This window comes from Stegostoma tigrinum, chromosome 21 (assembly GCF_030684315.1).
Source record: "Stegostoma tigrinum isolate sSteTig4 chromosome 21, sSteTig4.hap1, whole genome shotgun sequence".
NCBI lineage: Eukaryota > Metazoa > Chordata > Chondrichthyes > Orectolobiformes > Stegostomatidae > Stegostoma > Stegostoma tigrinum.
The window spans coordinates 2,376,894-2,397,111 of record NC_081374.1 but is presented as its reverse complement, the minus strand read 5'-3'; the positions used below and the strand labels follow the sequence as shown (position 1 = coordinate 2,397,111).

The 20,218-nt window shown below is 43.7% G+C and overlaps 1 protein-coding gene across 3 annotated transcripts in view; it reads left to right on the top strand.

Annotated features, from left to right (window-relative positions):
- Nucleotides 1-20,218, top strand: part of tfeb (transcription factor EB) — a 124,445-nt gene that overhangs the window by 39,814 nt on the left and 64,413 nt on the right. The window lies entirely within an intron of this gene.

Below are 20,218 nucleotides of genomic sequence, written 5' to 3'. Positions count from 1 at the left end.
TGAAATTCACATACGTCATTACCCATTTGTTTGTGATAGGATGAAGGTCTTTTAAACTTGACAGAAGCTTCCTGGTAAGTGGCTAGCACTACTCATGTTGGTGTTGGACAGCAGCAAGAAACCAATCACTTTACCTGTAGATCAGATTTTTGAGATACTTTACCCTTTCTGAGTGAGTTACCCTGAGCAGCCTGAGAGCACTTTTCAGGAGCAGGAATGACCATCTGAGGGCCTTTCCTGAGTTTGCACAACACACTGTCAGAAATGATCTATCCTTGATCTCTGTTATGTGGCTGCTTCATGTCTTTACTGGGCAGTAGCAACAAGAGTGGGTCTTGGCACCAACAAGATACTTTGGTTTTCTTGTGGATTGTCTAGATGAGTACAAAATGAAAAGCTTCAACAAAATGTCACGTTTCACACCGCAATTGTCCAACTCAACATCTCATTTTAAGAGTTTTGTCATCATTAATCATGCAGATCAAGCTTGGATTGTGGGGCCCAAGTGCGATTTTTAACCCAAGATCAGAAGTTGTATGTGTCTGTAAGAGTGTGTGGGTGTGGTGGTGGGTGTGGGTGGGGATGGGGTGTGGGTGTTTGTGGGGGTGTGTGGGTGAGCGTGGGTGTGTGGTGGTGGGTGTGGATTTTTGTGGGGGTGTGAGTGTTGGGGTGAGTGTGGGGGTGGGTGTGGGTGTGTGGGGGTGGGTGTGGGGGTGAGTGTGGGCGTGGGTGTGTCGGGGTGAGTGTGGGTGTGGAGGTGACTGTGGGTGTGAGGGAGTGTGGGTGTGGGGTTGAGTGTGGGTGTGGGTGTGTGGGGGTGAGTGTGGGTGTGGGTGTGTGGGGGTGAGTGTGGGGGTGTGGGGTTGAGTGTGTGGGTGGGTGTGGGGATGAGTGTGGGTGGGTGAGTGTGGGTGTGGGGGTGAATGTGGGGGTGAGTATTGGTGTGTGGGGGTGAGTGTGGGTGTGTGTGTGTGTGTGTGTGTGTGTGTTGGGGGGGTGTGTGGGTGTGTTTGGGTGTGGGGGTGTGTTTGGGTGTGAGTGTGGGAATGAGTGGGTGTGTGTGGGGGTGAGTGGGTGTGTGTGGGGGTGTGTGGGTGTGGGGGAGTGGGTGGGTATGTGTGGGTGGGTGTGTGTGGGAGTATGTGTGGGGGGAGTGTGTGTGTGTGTGTGTGTGTTTGAGTGGGTGTGTGTGGGAGTGTGTGTGGGGGAGTGTGTGTATGTGTGTGTGTGTGTGTGGGGTTGGGTGTGTGTGTGGGTATGTGTGGGAGTGTGTGTGGGGGGAGTGTGTGTGTGTGTGTGTGTGTGTGTGTTGGGGGGTGTGGGGGTGAGTGTGTGTGTGTGTGGGTGTGTGTTGGGGGGGTGTGGGGGTGAGTGTGTGTGTGGGTGTGTGTTGGGGGGGTGTGGGGGTGAGTGCGTGTGTTGGTGTGTGTTGTGGGGGTGAGTGTGTGTGTGTGGGTGTGTGTTGGGGGGGTGTGGGGGTGAGTGTGTGTGTGGGTGTGTGTTGGGGCGTCGTGGGGGTGAGTGTGTGTGTGGGTGTGTGTTGGGGTGGGGGTGAGTGTGTGTGTGGGTGTGTGTTGGGGTGAGCGTGTGTGTGGGTGTGTGTTGGGGGGTTGTGGGGGTGATTGTGTGTGTGGGTGTGTGTTGGGGGGTTGTGGGGGTGAGTTTGTGTGTGGGTGTGTGTTGGGGCAGTGTGGGGGTGAGTGTGTGTGTGGGTGTGTGTTGGGGTGAGTGTGTGTGTGGGTGTGTGTTGGGGGGTTGTGGGGATGAGTGTGTGTGTGGGTGAGTGTTGGGGGGTTGTGGGGGTGAGTGTTGGGGGGGTGTGGGGGTGAGTGTGTGTGTGGGTGTGTGGGGGTGAGTGGGTGTGTGTTGCGGGGATGTGGGGGTGAGTGTTGGGAGGGTGTGGGGGTGAGTGTTTGTGTGGGAGTGTGTGTGTGGGGGTGTAGGGGTGAGTGTGTGTGTGTGGGTGTGTGTTGGGGGGTGTGGGGGTGAGGGTGTGTGAGTGCATGTTGGGGGGTGCTGTGGTGGGTGCAGAAGGGTGTGTGTGGCCTTGGGCCCCGAATGAGATGAGACGGACAGTGTTGGCTTCATCTGCAGGATGAAGCTAATGGGATCTAGATCAAGGCGTCTGGATGAATGAAGAGATGGGGAGCATTAGTGAGACATACTTGTGTGAGGGAATGGTATGATGACTAAACTCATCCTGTTTGTTTCCAGCTATTGGGAGGTCGGGGGTTGTGGGTAAGGAGCAGAGAGCTGAAGTCATGATAATCAATGAGTTACAGACAGAGTGATGGATTTTCCAATGAAGTGCAGTGAGAGTATTGGGAGGATGAATGCATAGGGGAGGGAACATGGAGCTTAGAAAGCACAGAGCTGAAAGATCATCATTAGATCAACAAGATAGAGACAAGAACATGTTTATGTTCTTAACAAGTTAATCATCCAGCTGCTCTCTGAGTAAGTTAAGCCAGCACAGACAATAGGAGACTGTTCATCTTTGGAGCACAAAGGGGAAGCCTTGCATTTAATTCTAAAAGGATGTCATAAATTTCTGATACAATAGGTACAGTTAGGCTGCTGTTAAATTTTTGCCCGATAAAGAATGTGAATTTATCTGTCATTTGAATGAATCCGAACAAAAGATGTCTGTTGTGTCATTGCAATTTGAATTAACATTAACTGAATCATCGAACTTTTGAATTAAGACATGTGGTGTAAATAACAGCCAGCTCCACTCATGGCAGTAGGAGTGGACTCTGAGAGGCTACAAGTTAGAGTATCAGTGAAGCATTGCTGTAGAGTGTTATCCCCACTCTACAGTCCACTTCAGCATGACCCACACCAAGTTTAATTATTGCTCAATCTTATAATGTAGCTGAGAACGACAGAGTATCCTTTAAGAGTTTCCTCCCTCATCCAGCCCATTAACAAGGAACAGAGATTGACAGTTTCTGTTCCTGGTTGGGATAAACCATTGGTTGGGCTGTGAGAGTGAGCCTTATTACCATTTGCAACTCTTTCGCTTTACTCTTGAATAAAAGCAAAATACTGCCGATGCTGGAAATCTGAAATAACAGTACAAAATGGTAGAGAAACTCAGCAGGTCTGACAGTACCTGTGGAAAGAGAAACATAGAGTTAACATTTCAAGTCCAGTGTGACTCTTATTCACAACTATGTTGGGGAAGAGCTATAGATGTTAACATGCCTGACTGCACCAATATAGAAGAATTAAACAGCCTTCAGAGTGAACAGTTAACTGGGGGATCATAAGGTTACTTATTCCTTGGAAGGTAAGAAACTAAATAGGATTAAAAAAAATCTGGGATTACAGGAATGTAAATCCCCAGAAGTCCTACTGACTATTGGTAAGGATGCATGTGCTGAAGTTAATTTCTGAAGGAAGGCAATGCTGCAATTATGTTGAATATTGATTTGACCTTACTCTTGGTGCTGTGCAGAGTTCTAGTCTTGGGATGCATAAAGAACATTAATATCAGTGGAAAAAAAGACAGATAAAGTTTATATGAAGAACTGAGAAGATTCTTGATTAGTAAGGGAATCAAGGTTTATGAGGAGAATAGGATTGAGAAACATATTGACTATGGTTAAATGGCAGAGCAAAGTCGAGGGGCTGAATGGCCAGATTCTTCTCCTATAACTTATGGTGTTATGGCCTAAATGCAACTACGTCTATTGAGAAAGATTGTGAGTCCATAGCTGTTTTCTTCCAAAATGAGAATAAGAAACCTGATTAAAGCCTAAAATTATTCAGATGGATAGTTAAAGTGGATATGGAGAAAATGTTCCTGCTGTTCATGTGTTTAGAACAAAGATGCATCAACGCAAATGAACAGCCAAAAAAGGACTGAGAAGGAATTGAAGTTGTGAGAACGTGAATCTCGCCATCACATTGAATGCTGTGAATGGAAGTAAAAGCATTGACACATTTATGGGAGGTGTGTGCGCGCGTGTGCGTGTGTGTGTATGTGTGTGTGTCTTATGCACTTTCTCTGTCTCTCTGACATTTTCTTCCCTAGTCCCCCTCTCTTACTTCTTGCCTAATGGTCATTCCATCCCTGTGCTAATCGTGCCCAGTAGGGCTGTAAGTGATGTTTGTTTTCGGTGTATTGTGGCCCTGTGCTGTCAAGGCCTGTTCATTAGCCCAACCCAGTATACATCAGATTATGAAGGGTCTAGGCCCGAAACGTCAGCTTTTGTGCTCCTGAGATGCTGCTGGGCCTGCTGTGTTCATCCAGCTTCACACTTTGTTATCTTACATCAGATTACTGGCAGATTCCCAGATCAATGACATTGAAGTTAACTGTTTTATGTTTCACAGATCGTGTAGTTTTATAAAGTCTTTGATGCAATCTGTTTCGACAACTGCAATTTATTAAAGTCATATCAATTGACTGTAAACAGTGAGGTCACATGACTGCCAAGGCAACATGTATCCCAAATATAAAAGCATTTCCCCAACAGCTACATGTTATCCAATATCCCTGAACAACACATAAATTTTTCACTCATTATTGAATGTATGTTAATTCCAGTCAGTCATATTTTCAGCCATCTTTGCACATTTTGGGAATGATGCTTGTGAGTCTGAGGAACTCTCTTCCTCAAAATCTGGTAAAGCAGAATCCTTGGATTTTCTTCCAGCAGAGGTATCTCCCCAAATCTATAGAACAGCAGATCACCGAAAATCACATCACCCCAGAAGGTTATTGAGAAACGCAGGCATTCTGTTGTTATTCTTTCGGGAAATGACAAATGACATGCACAGCCATCTCCATCTTCCAAATGATGTACAGAAACTGGTTAGAAAGCATTTAGGATGTGTGGTTAGTAAGTTTGCTGGTGATACCAAAATTGGTGATTTTGTGAACAGTGAAGATGGTTATCTACAATTAAAAATCATTCTTGGTTGTTTGGGCTGAGGAGTGGCAGATATAATTTAACTTGGATAAATGTGGTGTTTCATTCTGGTAAGACAAATAAAGGGCAGGACTTACATAGTTAATAGCAGGGCCCTGGGTAATGTTGTCGAACAGAGAGACCGAGGGTTGATAAAAAAGGTGTTTAGTGTGCTTGCCTGCATTGCTCAGACCATTGAGAGTAGGACTAGGGACGTCACATTACAGTTGTACAGGACATTGGTGAGGCCTGTGCTGGAGTACTGTGTATAGGTCTGGTGGCCCTGCTATTGGAAGGATATTATTAAGTCAGTGAGGGTTCAGAAAAGATTTACCAGAATGTTTCCGGGAATGGAAGGTTTGAGTAATAAGGAGAGGTTGGATAGGCTGGGACTTTTTCCCTGGAATGTAGAAGGTTGAGGTGTGACCTTACAGAGGTTTATAAAATCACAAGGGGCATAGATAGGTGAACAGAAAGGGTCTTTTCCCTAGGGTATACGAGTTATAAGCTCGGGGACATATTTTTAAGGTGAGAGGAGAAAAGTTTAAAAGGGATCTGAGGGGCAACTTTTTCATTCAGAGGGTGGTTCATATGTATGGAATGAATTGCCAGAGGAAGTGGCGATGCAGGTACAGTGGCAACATGTAAAAGACATATGGACAGGTACATGAACAGGAAAGGTTTAGAGGGATAGGGGCCAAATGCAGGCAAGTGAGACGAGTTCAGTTTTGGAAACAGGTTGGCATGGAGGAGTTGGACTAAAGGATCTCTTTCAGTGCTATACAACTCTAGGACTCTACTGCTTTCATTTGCCTTCATTTGTCAGGAACCATCCTTCACATTGAGAGTAGTGAAGCCCACTTGGCAAGTGGTGACAATAATTCTTCAATGGTTGGAATGTGATAGTGGGATTCCTTTAAAGCTTTGTGGAGATCCTTTAGATCTCTCCACACTCTGAGTTCTCCCTGCTGTTTCACTGCTACTGTGATGCCAATCCAGTGTAGAGGAGGAGTCACTTTCTTTATTACTCCCTTCGCCCTCATTGAGCTTGTCTTTCAGGCTGGCCTTGGGGGCAGCTGGTACTGGAGTTGTCTTTCAGTCTCACCTCCTTCAAGATGTTAATCAGCAGGAAGACATCCACGACCAGCACAAAAAGTCATTTTTGTAATCTTTCAGGATCTGTTCATCAGTCAGTGATTGAATGGCCTGGCATATGCGGGGTTACCTGTTCAAGCTTCAGACTTGCTTCAGTTGAGGTCAGTGGACTTTGCCTAACACCTATTATCTGGAATTCCATTCTTCTGATTGCATTGGGCTCACAGCTTCATCTATCCTCGTGGAATGGGTATAATTCTGTCATATGGCCTTAGCCTTTGGGTCATGATCATGAACCACTTCACACAATCCTCGTGAAGCTCATTATGTTACATAAAGCTCAAGTATCTGTCTGACATCCAATGTTCCCTGGATGCTTTCGTCCTACAGTCAGTATTATCATTCTAACAGTTTCAAACTATTCAATGCCTTTAGACCTGATAACATCAACCTGTTGTATGATGTAAAGTCATTTGTTCGGATCATCTGTGGGCATCTCTCCAGCAGCTATTATTTCTTTTGAACTAAACACTTGCTCGTGCAGTACAGTGATTTCATATTCTTACTGTTTCAAATGTAGCTATGTTGGGCATTTCTGAGGAAGGATCACCGGACCTGAAATGTTCACTCTGTTTTCTCCTCCACAGATACTGCCAGACCTGCTGAGCTTTTCCAGCAACTTTGTTTTTGTTCCTGAAATTTACAGCATCCGCAGTTCTTTTGGTTCTTATGTTGGACATTCTTCCTTTCCTTTTGGGTGTTAGCGTGCGCATTGTTTACATCCATTCCTCTGGCTTTGATCATTCTGCTATTTTGCAAATATTTCTTCACGTTTTCCATTATTATCATTTGGCTTGTAATGTCTCTCAACATGATGTGACCCCTCATGAAGAGACTCCAGCTGATTAAAAATGTTGGAGTTTCTGCACATGTCAATGGCTTTCTTGAGCTAAGAGTCTCCTCTCTTAGTAGATGTTCTGTCATGGTAGAATCTCTATGCCAAAGACAGTCCTAACTCAGATCATCCATCCCTTATCCAAACTCTCAGGATTCAGCTATTAGTGTCAGTATTGTCACATACGGAAATGATTTGGAGACTATGGTTCTGAACCTAAATAAAGAAAACTCTGAGGATATGAGGCATGAGTTGGCCTTGATAGATTGGGGAGAGTTACTTAAAGGGCTGACAGTGAATAGGCAATGGCAAACATTCAAGGAACACATGGGGGAACTGCAACAACTGTTTATTCCTGTCTGTCGCAAAAGCATAATGGGTATGAGGGCCCATCTGCGGTTTACGAAGGAAATAAGTGATAGTATCCAATCCAAGGAAGAAGCACACAGATTGGCCATGAAAAATAAAGCCTGAAGATTGGGAGCAGCTGAGAATTCAGCAAAGAAGGACAAAGGGGTTGATTAAGAAGGCGAAAATAGAGTATGAAAGTAAGCTTGTAGGGACACTGAGAGTTTCTGTAGGTACGTGAAGAGAGAGATCGGTAAAGACAAATGTAGGCCCCCTGTAACAGAAACAGGGGAATGTATAACAGGGGACAAAGAAGGCTGAGGAACTGAATAGTTACTTTAGTTCCGTCCTCACGAAACAGGACGCAAATCAGATACCAGAATTGTTGGCGGATGAAAGAATTAGTGAGGGGGCAGAACTGAGGGAGATCAGTATTAGTAGAGAAATGGTGCTGGGAAAATTGTTAGGATTGAAGGCCAATAAATCCCCAGGGCCTGATAATCTACATCCCAGAGTACTTAAGGAAGTGGCTGTAGAAATGGTGGATGCATTGGTGGCCATCTTCCAGGATTCTATAGATGCTGGAACAGTCCCTGCAGATTGGAGGGTAGCTAATGTCACTCTAATATTCACCAAAGGGAGGTAGAGAGAAAACTGGGAATTTTAGACCGGCGACCCGAACATCGGTAATGGGGAAAATGATTGAATCCATTATCAAGGATTTTATGGCAGAGCATTTAGAAATCAGTGGCAGGATCAGACAGAGTCAGCATGGATTTATGAAAGGGAAATTATACTTTACAAATATGTTGGAATTTGATGAAGATGTAACAAATAGAGTTGACAAGCGGGAGCCAGTCAATGTGGTATATTTGGACTTTTGGAAAGCGTTTGACAAAGTCCTGCATAAGAGATTAATGTGCAAGATTAAAGCGCATGGGATTGGGGGAAGTGTATTGAGGTGGATAGAATACTGGTTGGCAGAAAGGAAATAGAGTATGAATTACCGGGTCCTTGTCAAATTGGCAGGCAGTAACTAGTGGAATGCCACAGGGATCGGTGCTGGGACCCCAGCTATTCACAATATATATTGATTTGGATGAGGGGACAAAATGTAAGATCTCCAAGTTTGCAGATGATACTAAATTGGGTGGGAGGGTGAACTGTGATGAGGATACTGAGACCCTTCAGCATGATCTTGACAGGTTGGGTAAGTGAGCAAATCAATGGCAGGATGCAGTATAATTTGGATAAATGTGAGGTTATTCACTTTGGAAGCAAAAACAAGGAGGCAGATTACTACCTGAAAGACTATAAATTGGGAGGGGGGAGTGTGCAGTGGGATCTGGGTGTCTTTGTGCAGTCACTGAAGGTAAGCATCCAGGTACAGCAGGCGGTAAATGGTATGTAGCCTTTATTGTGAGACATTTCGTGTACAGGAGCAGAGTTGTATTGTTGCTGTTATACAGGGACTTGGTGAGACCAAACCTAGGATACTGTGTGCAGTTTTGGTTTCCTTTTCTGAGGAAGGATGCTCTTGCTCTTGAAGGAGTGCAGCGAAGGTTTACCAGGCTGATTCCAGTGATGGTGGGTCTGATGAATGAAGAGAGATTGACGAGGTTGGGATTGTTTTTGCTCGAGTTCAGACAAATGAGGGGGGATCTCGTAGAACATTATAAAATTCTGACAGGACCGGACAGGGTGGATTCAGAGATGATGTTCCCAAATGTGGGTGTGTCCAGAACCAGGGTTTCACAGAATGAGGATTCAGGGTAGACCATTAAGGACGGAGATGAGGAGACATTTCTCCACCCAAAGAGTGGTGAGCCCGTGGAATTCATTACCATAGGAAGTAGTTGATTCCAAAACAGTGCATGTATTCAAGAGGTGACTAGATACAGCACTTGGGTCAAATGGGATCAAAGGTTATGGGGAGAAAGAAGAATTGGGCTATTGAACTGGACCATCAGCAACGAACATGAAGAATAGTAGAGCAAGTTTGAAGGGCTGAATGGCCGCCAGCTACTCCTAAGTTCTTTTTTCTAAGTTTCTATACTGAGCGACGGTCTCCCTCTCGTCCAAGCTTTGGTGTTGAGCACATACCATTCATAAATAACATTCATGGATAGTTCAAACTGCATTTTCAAAGATTCCAAATCTCTCCAGTCTGGGTTCTCCACTCAATGGTGAGCTCTAGGTTACAATAAAACATGAAACATTTTGGCCAGTGTTTCTCATAAGGTTCTTGCTCTTCTTTGTGCAGACTTTTTTAGAATCTATTTTGCGCAGACTTGGTATATGACAATAGGATCAAATTTCAAATCTGTCCAATATCTCTTGCCATTTCCATGGCAGCAAGGAATGGGAAAAATCACAGCCATTCTGACTTAGTTGCAGCTTATTCTTTTATTTCTTCCTTTCCATTTCCTCACAGTAATAGGCTTTCGGGTGGTTCTGGAAATCTGTACAGTTTTAGATAAACATCTGATGGTGTGCTTCATTCAATGTGTTTTAGTGGCTGCTACAAACCAAAGTGAAAGCTAGTGGCAGCTGGGGTGGAGGTCACATGACTCTCTAATGCAGTCAGTCCAGAACATACAAACGCATTTCTCCAAATGGAGGATGTGGTGAGGCAGTGTCTTCCTTTTGAGCCGACATACTCTTAAAACACATCAGATTCCAAAAGGGAAAGCAGCCATTTGGCCTATCTGGACGTGTACTTCCTTATTGTCCATGACGTGAGGCCTGAGTTGTGAGGCTGTTCAGATCGGGACCATTTTAAAGGCCCCTTCACAGAGAGAGAGAAGAAGCCACAGGTTCCTTTCTCTGGGAGATTATGGGATTAGACCCTACCATAGAATGAAGTCTAAGTAATTGGTGGAGAGTATGGTTTTTCAGGAGGGTCATTGCTAAATTGGCACACAGTCTCTAATTCACTCTCTTTCTCTTCAGCTATCTCTTTTCTCACTCTCTCTATCTCTCGCTCTTTCCTTCTCCCTTAGTCTCATTGTGACCCTCTCAGCCTCTCTCTCTCACTAACTCTGATTCCTTCTTGCTCTTTCCAGTTCTCTCTCTCCACCTCTCTCTTCATTGAGAACAGTTATGGGTGTCATATTATATGTGAAATCACACGACACAAGGTCATAGCCCAACAGGTTTATTTGAAAACACAAGCTTTTGGAGCGTAGCCCCTTCATTAGGTGAAGTTAGAAAGAAACACACAGACACAGATTTATAACTAAAAGATCAAAGGGTCACATAACTGATGAGGATGTATTAAACAAACCTAAGATGCTGTTAAATGTTTACTCCGTTAAAAGATTTTAATTGATGAATTGATTGATTTCTGACCTTGTCACACCAACACCTCCACATCATGAAAGATGTGAATATGAGAATGCAGAAGTAATTTACAGGGATGGTTTCAAGATGAGAAACATCAGTGATGAGGATAGATTGAAGAATGGGGGTGGTTGTCCTTGAGGGGAGATTTAGTAGAGGTTTTCAAAAACTGTGAGCAAGCTGTACAGAGTAAATGGGGTGGGACTGTTTCTGCATGTAAACGGAGAAGTGAGAGAGTCTAGGTTTAAAGTGATATACAAACAAAGCAAGGGTGATCTGTGAAAAATAACTTTGTCACAGCGAATAGTTAGGGTCTGGAATGCACTGCCTGGAAATATGGTGGAGGCAGGTTCAATTGAGGCATTCAAGAGGGCCTTTGAATGATTATTGAGACAGAAATAATATGTAAGGATATGGGAGAGAGCAGGAGATTGGCATGAGTAAATAGAACCAGTACAGACATGATGGGCTGAATGGCCACCTTCTATGCCATAATAACCTGTGATTCTGTGATCTTTCTCTCTTTTTTCACCCAACCCTCTTGATCTCTTCCCTCCCTCTCTCCCACTCACTCTCTCTTAGCTTTGTTCTGAAGTCTATGAGTTTGACTTCTGTTTGTGGGGTGAGAGGGAGCGGGGTGGGATGCTGAGAGATGCTGCTGGCGGTGAGAGGGAATAGGGTGAGATGCCGAGAGGTGTTGCTGGGGGTGAGAGGGAGTAGGGTGAGATGTTGAGAGGTGTTGCTGGCGGTGAGAGGGAGTAGGGTGAGATGCCGAGAGGTGTTGCTGGGGGTGAGAGGGAGTAGGGTGAGATGTTGAGAGGTTTTGCTGTTATTGCTGTCATCGCTGTCTGGATTTACAGTACAATCCCTGAATGCAGAACCTGATTAAGGCACAATTGATGAAACGCCAGTCCAGCCTCTGCGTTCCAGTTTGCTGTGATCAATGGAATTTGCTAAGTGCCACAGATCAGCTTAAAAGTGAAAGTGAAATAATGATTTAAAGCTTCTGACTTTGTTCCAGCACAGAACAGCAAGTTCCCTGAGCCCACCTTCTTAATTGAAATTCCTCTCCACAGCTAGATCGTCATCATCCATGGGAAATTCCCAGCTCTAGCTCAACTGAGCACCTCATTACCTTCTCACTGTGCTATAAATTCCTGTGTTCATGTAAAACAATCCCTGAAACAAGTGGATACAAGCCTGTTATTTCACATTTCCCCTTCTCTCCATTCCTTCCTTTTTGGATTGCCACCTGCTCCATTGGCCAGGAATTCAAAGCATTGTTTAGATCTCTGAAGGCAGGATTAAGTCTTTGGGGATATGTAAAAATGGTGTGATTTTAATCCTTTCTCTGTCCTTTCATTTAGTAGTGATAAATATATCAAGATAAAGATATGGAAAATAGTAAAGAATGGATAGTATGACAGTCAGAAATTAAGCAATCAATGCTGTAAAAATGTGTGTGCTTGGTATATGCTGTATGTTATACTTAAGTACTTCAAAACACAAAAGCTGGTAAAGGTTTGGAACTCTCTCCCACAAATGGCAGTAGATGCTAGAACAGTTGTTAACGTTAAATCTGAGCTGGATGAATTTTTGTTATCAAGGATTTTAAGGGAAATAGGCCAAAGGCATGTCTGTGGAGTTAAGCCATGATCTCACTGAATGGTGGAGCAGGTTTGAGGGGCTGAATGGCCTCCTCCTGTTCATATCTCCTTCTGTATAGGTGCAGATACGATGGACCTAATGGCTGCTTTCTGTGCTGTTTCTTTTCTATGGTTTTATATGAAGGTTAGGGAGTGCAATGATGAACCAATAGTGGGAGTGCGACAGTAAGGTTAGAGCAGGCAGCAAGTCATATGATAAAAACTCTTGGATTATGTCCAGAGTTGGTAACTCAGCCCGAGAAATGGGGCTGCTACTGGCAGGTTGGCTGTTCTTGGATTTGGAGGAAATTCAGTACTTCTGCTGGAGGGCTGCATTGATATATTCAGGACGCCTGTTTGTGTGTGTGCAGGGATGTGCATCCAAGTTATCTTAGTCTTTCTTGGGACTTGGGCTCCTCTGGCTGGGCCCAGCATTTATCGCCCCATCCCTAGCTGCCCACTTGAGAAGGTGGGGGTGAGATCTTAAACTGCTGCAGTCCATGGGCTGTAGGTAGATCCACATTGCAGTTAGGGAGGGAATTTCAGGATCCTGACGCAGTGATACTGAAGGAATGGTGATATATTTCTAAGTCAGGACGGTGAGTGGCTTGGAGGGGAACTTGCAGGGGGTGGCGTCCCATGTATTGGCTGCCCTTGTCCCTTGAGATGGAAGTGGTTGTGGGTTTGGAAGGGTCGGTTGGGGATTTGATGAGTTGCTGCACTGTATCTTAGACAATGGCACCTGTACATCGATGGTGGGGAGGATGGACGGGTTGAGGCAGGTTCTTCATCTCAATTCTGGATGTTATTTTAGATTTTATAATTTGTGATAAAATGGGGCATTGATCCTTCAAATAATAACATTGGTGAGGAGCACCTGGCGTTTCCGGTCAGTGATTGTGTTGCTGTTTAGTGAACGATCTGCACTGGACTCTCTCTCTCTCTCTCTCTCTCTGTACCTGTTTATTTTGTTATGCTGGCGATCTTTGCTGCCCATCTGTTACGATTTGCCTTTGTAATTCCCTTTCATTCTTTCCTCTGTGTCTGTGCATGTCACCCTCGTAAGGCTGTTTAGAGTTTTCATCTACCTGTCTGTCTGACCATCTGTCTCTGTCAGTCTGTCAATGCCACTCTGTTTGTGGTTAACTTTATGTAGGGTGCTGTATAAATTTAAATGCTTGTCCTCTCCTTGTGTTTCTTTATATCAATTTCCCTGTCTATTCTTGCTTGTAATCTCCTTTCTTGCTCTTGCTTTTACCTACAATTCGATTCTCGTTCTCCTCCTTGTCTTGAATCCAATTCTGGAGAGGCTGCCTGTTCTGGTCACTTGTTTGGGAGACTATCCTAGACATGACTGTGCAGGTTATTTGACCAATGGAAGAATCACAGACAAAGTCCTTCCTGTCATTGAACAAACTGTCAGGACTGACGAGCACCAGGAGCCAGAATCCTCATCTGACTGTGCCCTCCCCACTCCATTCCCTGTCCTTCAGGATGGTGAGAGTTACAGAACCTCTGTAGGGACCGACTCAGCACTGAGACACAATAGGATTTCCCTGAGCTAAGTGGTTCTGTACTATACCACATGCTGTGTCTGCAAGCCTTTTGCACAATATTTCAAACTATTCCATGTGACTCAGGAAAGTCATGTACATGTTTCCAGAGAACAGAAAGCAGATTGCCCATACAAGTCCGATCATTCAGTGGTTATTTTAATACTTCAAAGTTGCCCGTGGAGGCAGCTAGACTGAAAAGCTGGTGTCAGCAAATATTATTGGTTTTGGTGAGAGCTGTGTCATTCAGTAAGATTGTGACATTTTACAAAGGAAGGCTGTCACCCTTAGCCAGTCTGGACCTATTAGTGACTCCTGTCCCATATTAACTGGGCTGAGAGTGAGGCACTGGGCTTTGTCAAACGTGCAACAAATAATGGCAAATGGACTGTAATGATTTATTGATGTATTTAGGACTGGGGAATTAACGCTGGCCTTCTCAGCAATACCCACATTCTTGGAGAATGCATTTTTAAAGAGTTGTTTTATTTGTTGGTCACAGCTAGTAAAACCCTGTGGGAGGGACGTGTCCCTGCATTCACTTGAATCTGCCCTTGTCAAAATGATAATCAGATTCACCATCAACCTGTTCCAGTTGCTTCCACGTTACAGATCCAGCTTCAGCTGAAATCTCTCTTCCACATAGTTTACAATGTTGTTGGTGCTCTGAATTCCTGGTTTACTGTTTTGGGAGTGACTTTGTCTCTGGTTCAGGAGGCCCTAGGCTCAAGTTCCACTCCCAAGACTTGAGTACATGAACAAAAACAGAAATTGCTCAAAAAGCTCAGCGAGTCTGCTAGTATCTGTGGAGAGAAACCAGAGTTAACTTTTCAGGTCCAGTGACCCTTCGTCAGAACTGATGGTAGCTAGGAAAGGGTCGCTGGACCTGAAACGTTAACTCTGATTTCTCTTCACAGATGCTGCCAGACCTGCTGAGCTTTATCAGCAATTTCTGTTTTTGTTTCTGATTTATAGCATCTACAGTTCTTTTGGTTTTTACTTGAGGACATGAGACAGATTCGCAATCAGTGTGTGGTACTGCAGGAGTGTTGTGGTGTTGCTGGTGCTGTTTTCAGGTGAGACATAATACTGAGGCCTCAGCTTTCCTCCGCGTATAATACAGAAACACTTTGCTCAGGGAAATCGCATTGTGTCTCAGTGCTGAGCTGGTCCCTCCAGATCCCATGTCACAATTTGGAATAAGATCAGGGTGGTTACTTTTGGTGTCCTAGTCAATATTTATCCGTCAGCATGACAAATACAGACGATATGATCACTTATCCCACTGACGGTTGTGTAAACTTGCTGTGGGCAAACTGGCTTCTGCATTCTTTACATTATAAGCGAAGACATCATTCGTTATAGAACTGTTTGTGATGACCTGAAGTTGTGATGGCACTTTATAAATGTAAATCTCTTCAAAACCCAGAGTAAAATCACCAGCAAGGAAAAAGCAACTGATTAGATGTGACCAAGGCAAACTGAGGATTTGATTGTGCCAAATCCAATTTTGTCAGCTTACTGGTATGATGGGAATCCAGAGACCCAGTGGGATGTGGGCGGGGCTGCGCAATATCAGTGGGAAATACCATCTCGGCCTTATTTCCTCAGCCAATGACCTGCCTGGAGTAGGTGATCCTGATATGGGGATTCCTGGTTTGTGCAATTTGGTGCAATTTCTAGACCATGGACTGTTTATTAGTTAGAAATGTGCAGGCTATTAAACAGCTGACAAAGTCTAATATCTCAGTTTTGTGAGCATTCATTTCAGAAGACTTCATAGTTCATAGGAAAGAATGAGAATAATCGTTTGAGTTGAACTTAAAGATTTGAATGGAGATAGTAAACTCTGGATGTGAAACTAAAGTACTGGTGTTGGGAATAGAAGCAACTTTCTTTCACTGTGTTCTATATATAGACAGCTTGTTTTGTTTGTTTTAATTTATTGTTTTCCTTTTATGTATTAAATTTTATTTCATTGTTCAAGAAAATATTCAGCATTGTGTACTTGTACTTTAGTGAATGATCACCATGTTAAAAAGATATTGAAATTCAAGTCAAGAATAAAAACAAATCATATATTAGAAAGAGTTTTAAATGAGTCTCTTGAACAGTTTAAAAAGTGTCGATGCATTCTTGAGGGAAATCAGGAAGGCAAAGAGAGGATATGAGGTAACCTCGACACATAAAGTTAAGGGTAATCCAAAGGGATTCTACAAGTGCATTAACAGCAAGAAAGCAACAGGAGAGAGTAGGGCCCCTTCGAGATCAGAGGTTATCTTTGTGCTGAGCTTCAGGAGATGGGAGAGATATTAAATGAATATTTTGCATCAGCTTTTTTATTGTGGGGTAAAATATGGAGGATAGAGAACTTAAGGAAATAAATATTGTTGTTTTCAAAACAGTTCACTTACAGAAAATGAGGTGCTGGAGGTCTTAAAAAATATAAAGGTAGCTAAATCTCTGGGACCTGATGTAGTATATCCCAGGATGTTGTGGGAAGTAAGGGAGAAAATTGCAGGCCTCTAGCAGAAATATTTATATCACCTGTAACATGGGCGAGGTGTCAGGTAACAGGAGAGTAGCTAATGTTGTGCCTTTTTTTAAGAGGGAATACAAGGAAAAACCTGGGAGCTACAGACCAATGAATCTGACTTTGGTAGTGGGTGAGTTGTTGGAAGTGATTCAGAAAGATAGGATTTGTATGCATTTGGAGAAGCAAGTCATGATTAGGGATAGTCGGCATGGATTTGTGCAAGGGAAATCGTGTCTCACAAACTTAGTTGAGGTTTTGAGGAAGTAACCAAGAAGATTGATGAGGGCAGAGCAGTTGACATTGTTTACTTGGACTTTACTAAAGCCTTTGACAAGCTTTCGCATGGTAGACTAATTAGTAAAGTTAGATCACCATGGGATTTAGGGTGAGCTTGCCATTGGATACAAAATTGGCTTAACAGCAGGAGGCAGAGTGGAAGGTTGTGTTTTGAACTGGAGGGCTGTGACCAGCGGTGTTCCATAGAGATCGGTACTGGGTCCACTTTTTTGTTTGGCATTTTCATAAATGATTTAAATAAGAATATAGAAGGCAGGGATAGTAAGTTTGTGGATGATACCAAAATTGGTGATATGATGGACAGTGAAGGTTATCTAAAATTACAAAGAGATCTTGATCAAATTGCGTGACTGGGCTGAAGATTGGAAGATGGAGTTTAATTTGGATAAATGCGAGGTGTTGCATTTTACTAACACAAACAAGGGCAGGACTTATACAAGTAAACGTAGGGCCTTGGCTAGTGTTGTAGAACAGAGAGACCTAGGAATCCATGTACATAATTCTTTGGAGTTGGAGTCACATATAGGGTGGTCAAGAAGGTGTTTAGCACGCTTGCCTTCATTGCTCAGACCCTTGATTATAGGAGTTGGGACATTATGTTGAGGTTCTACAAGATATTGATACAGCCTCTTCTGGAGTTTGGTGTCCATTTCTGGTTGCCCTGTCATAGGAATAAACTTATTATGCTGCAGCGAGTTCAGAAGAGATATACCAGGATGTTGCCAGATTTACCAGGAGTGGAGAGTTTGGGTTGTAAAGAAAGGCTGGATAGGCTGGGACATTTTACACTGGCATGTAGGAGTTTGAGGGGGTGACCTTATAGAAGTTTATAAAATCATGAGGGGCACAGATAAGGTGAATGGCAGAGATAATGGGAACTGCAGATGCTGGAGAATCCAAGATAACAAAGTGTGAAGCTGGATGAACACAGCAGGACAAGCAGCATCTCAGGAGCACAAAAGCTGACGTTCGGGCCTAGACCCTTCATCTGATAAAGGGTCTAGGCTCAAAACATCAGCTTTTGTGCTCCTGAGATGCTGCTTGGCCTGCTGTGTTCATCCAGCTCCACACTTTGTTATTAAGGTGAATGGCAGGTCTCTTTTGCCTAGGGTCGGGAATTTCAAGACTGGAGGGTTGGTTTTTTAAGGTGAGAAGAGAAAGTTTAAAAAAAATACATAAGGGGCATATTTTATTTTGCACCATGGCTCATGAGGAATGAACTTCCGGAAAAAGTGTTGGCTGCAGGTATAGTTACAACATTTAAAAGACATTTAGATAAGCACATGAAATAAGAAATTCTTGGGGGTATATGAGCCAAGTTCAGGCAGGTGGGACTAGTCTAGTTTGGGATCATGGTTGGCATGGACTAAAGGGTCTGTTTTTGTGCTGTATGTCTCTGTGACTCTAAGATATATGTGCAGCTTTTGGGTGTGTATGCCTGGTTAGGATTGGAGCACAGAGACCCAGCAGGATGTCCTGAGAATGGTGCTGGGAAAGCAGCTCCCATTTAAGAAGCAAACCAACAGTCTGGGGGAGCAGAGGGAAACAGGTCATGCTGGAAAATAGAGTTCAGGTGGACCTATGGAGTTATCATTGCATTCTCGGTGTCAATTCCTGCAACTGTTTGCTGTCTCATGTTCTAACTCTGCTTATGTTACTGTGTGAATAATTTGGTCCATCTCTACAGTGGGTCCAAGCAGAAATGTTTCTGTGATGAATGGTAGCACTGACTCATTTACAGTGAGAGAGGGGCCGGGTCATACAGCTGAGGTCCAACTTGTCCATGCCTACCATTTATCCTAAATTAATCTAGTCCCATTCGCCAGCATTTGGCCTGTATCCCTCCAAACCTCTCCTAATCAACACCCATCCAGATGCCTTTTTGTGATTTGTACAATATCCTAAATTCCAGGAGATCCTGATTGCTATTCACTTCCTGACAATGTTCTGATTTTAAAAAAATTCTTGTTTTCCAATACCTACCTGCCCTGTCCCTTCCACACAATCTCCTCAAGTCCCAGGACTCTCCAAGATCTATGTGCTCCTTGGAATTCTGACCTCTTGGGCATTCCTGATTTTAATCAGTCCACCATTGGTAGCCATGTCTTCAGATGCCTGGGCTTGAAGCTCTGGAATTCCTTCCCAAAACTTGCCACTCCTCAGCTGTTTAAGGTGCTTGAAATTTTGATCATAATCTTTTCTCCTGCTGTAATATCTCCCTGTGTGGATCAGTGACAAACCTTGTTTGGAAATCCTCCCGAGAGGCACCTTGAGATTTCCTTGTGTTAAAGGTATTACATAAGTGTAAATTCTGCTTTTGTTGTTGGAAGTCGTAAGTAGATCAGTCATCAGCTGAAAATCCTGAAAAAGGAAGAATTGAAAGATACATGAGGACTTTGTCACCTAGGGAATTCCCAGGTGCTCAGTTTATAAAGCTTGGATAATGACGAACAAGCATGAAGGAGATAGATTTAATTGTTTTATCACTGAAGGTTTCTTTAGTCTATATTTGGCTCCATTCCTGTTTACGGCTAAAAACAGCCAGCCAGAATTTCATGGTTCTAATCATAAGGCTGGTTTGATGTTAACATCCAGCTGTGGTATAGTGGCTAAAAATTTTACTTCACAGTCACAAGCAAAAACAATCCATAACATCATAACATACAGGAACAGGCTTGGGCCATTCGGCCCATCGAGTCTGCTCCACCATTCAATCGTGACTGATATTGTCATTCCTTTATTGTTACTGGGTCAAGATCCTGGAATTCCCTGCCAATGGGCATTGTGTGTTAACTTACAGCAGGTGAACTTCAGTGGTTCAAGAAGGCAGCTCATCACAACCATCTGAAGAGCGACTAGGGATGGAATGCAGGCCCAGACAGCAACACCCAAATCCCATAACTGAATAATAAAAAAATCACAATCTCATTCACCTGCCTTCTCCCTGTAACCTTTGATCCCCTTACTAATGAAGAGCCTTGGTCTTAAACACACTCAATGACTTGGCCTGTACAGCCCTCTGTGGCAGTGAGTTCTATTGATTCACTGCCATCTTGCTGAAGAAATTCCTCCTCATTTCAGTTCTAAAGGGTCATCCCTTCACCCTCGGGCTGTGAAACATCTTCTCCATGTCTGCTTTATCCAGGCCTCTCAGCATTGTGTAGGTTTCAAACAACCCCTCATCTTTCTAAACACCATTGAGTACAGACCCAGATTCCTCCACCATTCCTCATATGCAAAACCTTCATTCCCAGGATCATGCCTGTAAACCTCCTCTTAAAACCCTCAAAGCCCAGCATATCCATCCTTAGATACAGGACCCAAAAACTGCTCACAATATTCCAAATGTGGTCTGACCAGAAACTTGTACAGCTTCAGCAGTACATCCCTGCTCTTGTATTCTAGCCGTCCTGGAATGAATGTTAACATTGCATTTGCCTTCCAACTGCCAAATGAACCTGCATGTTAACCTTGAGAGAATCCTGTACTAGGACTTCTAAATCTCTTTGTGCTTCAGATCTCTGAAGCCTTTTCCACATTAGAAAATAGTCTGTGCTTCAATTCTTCCCACCGAGTGTATACCCTCG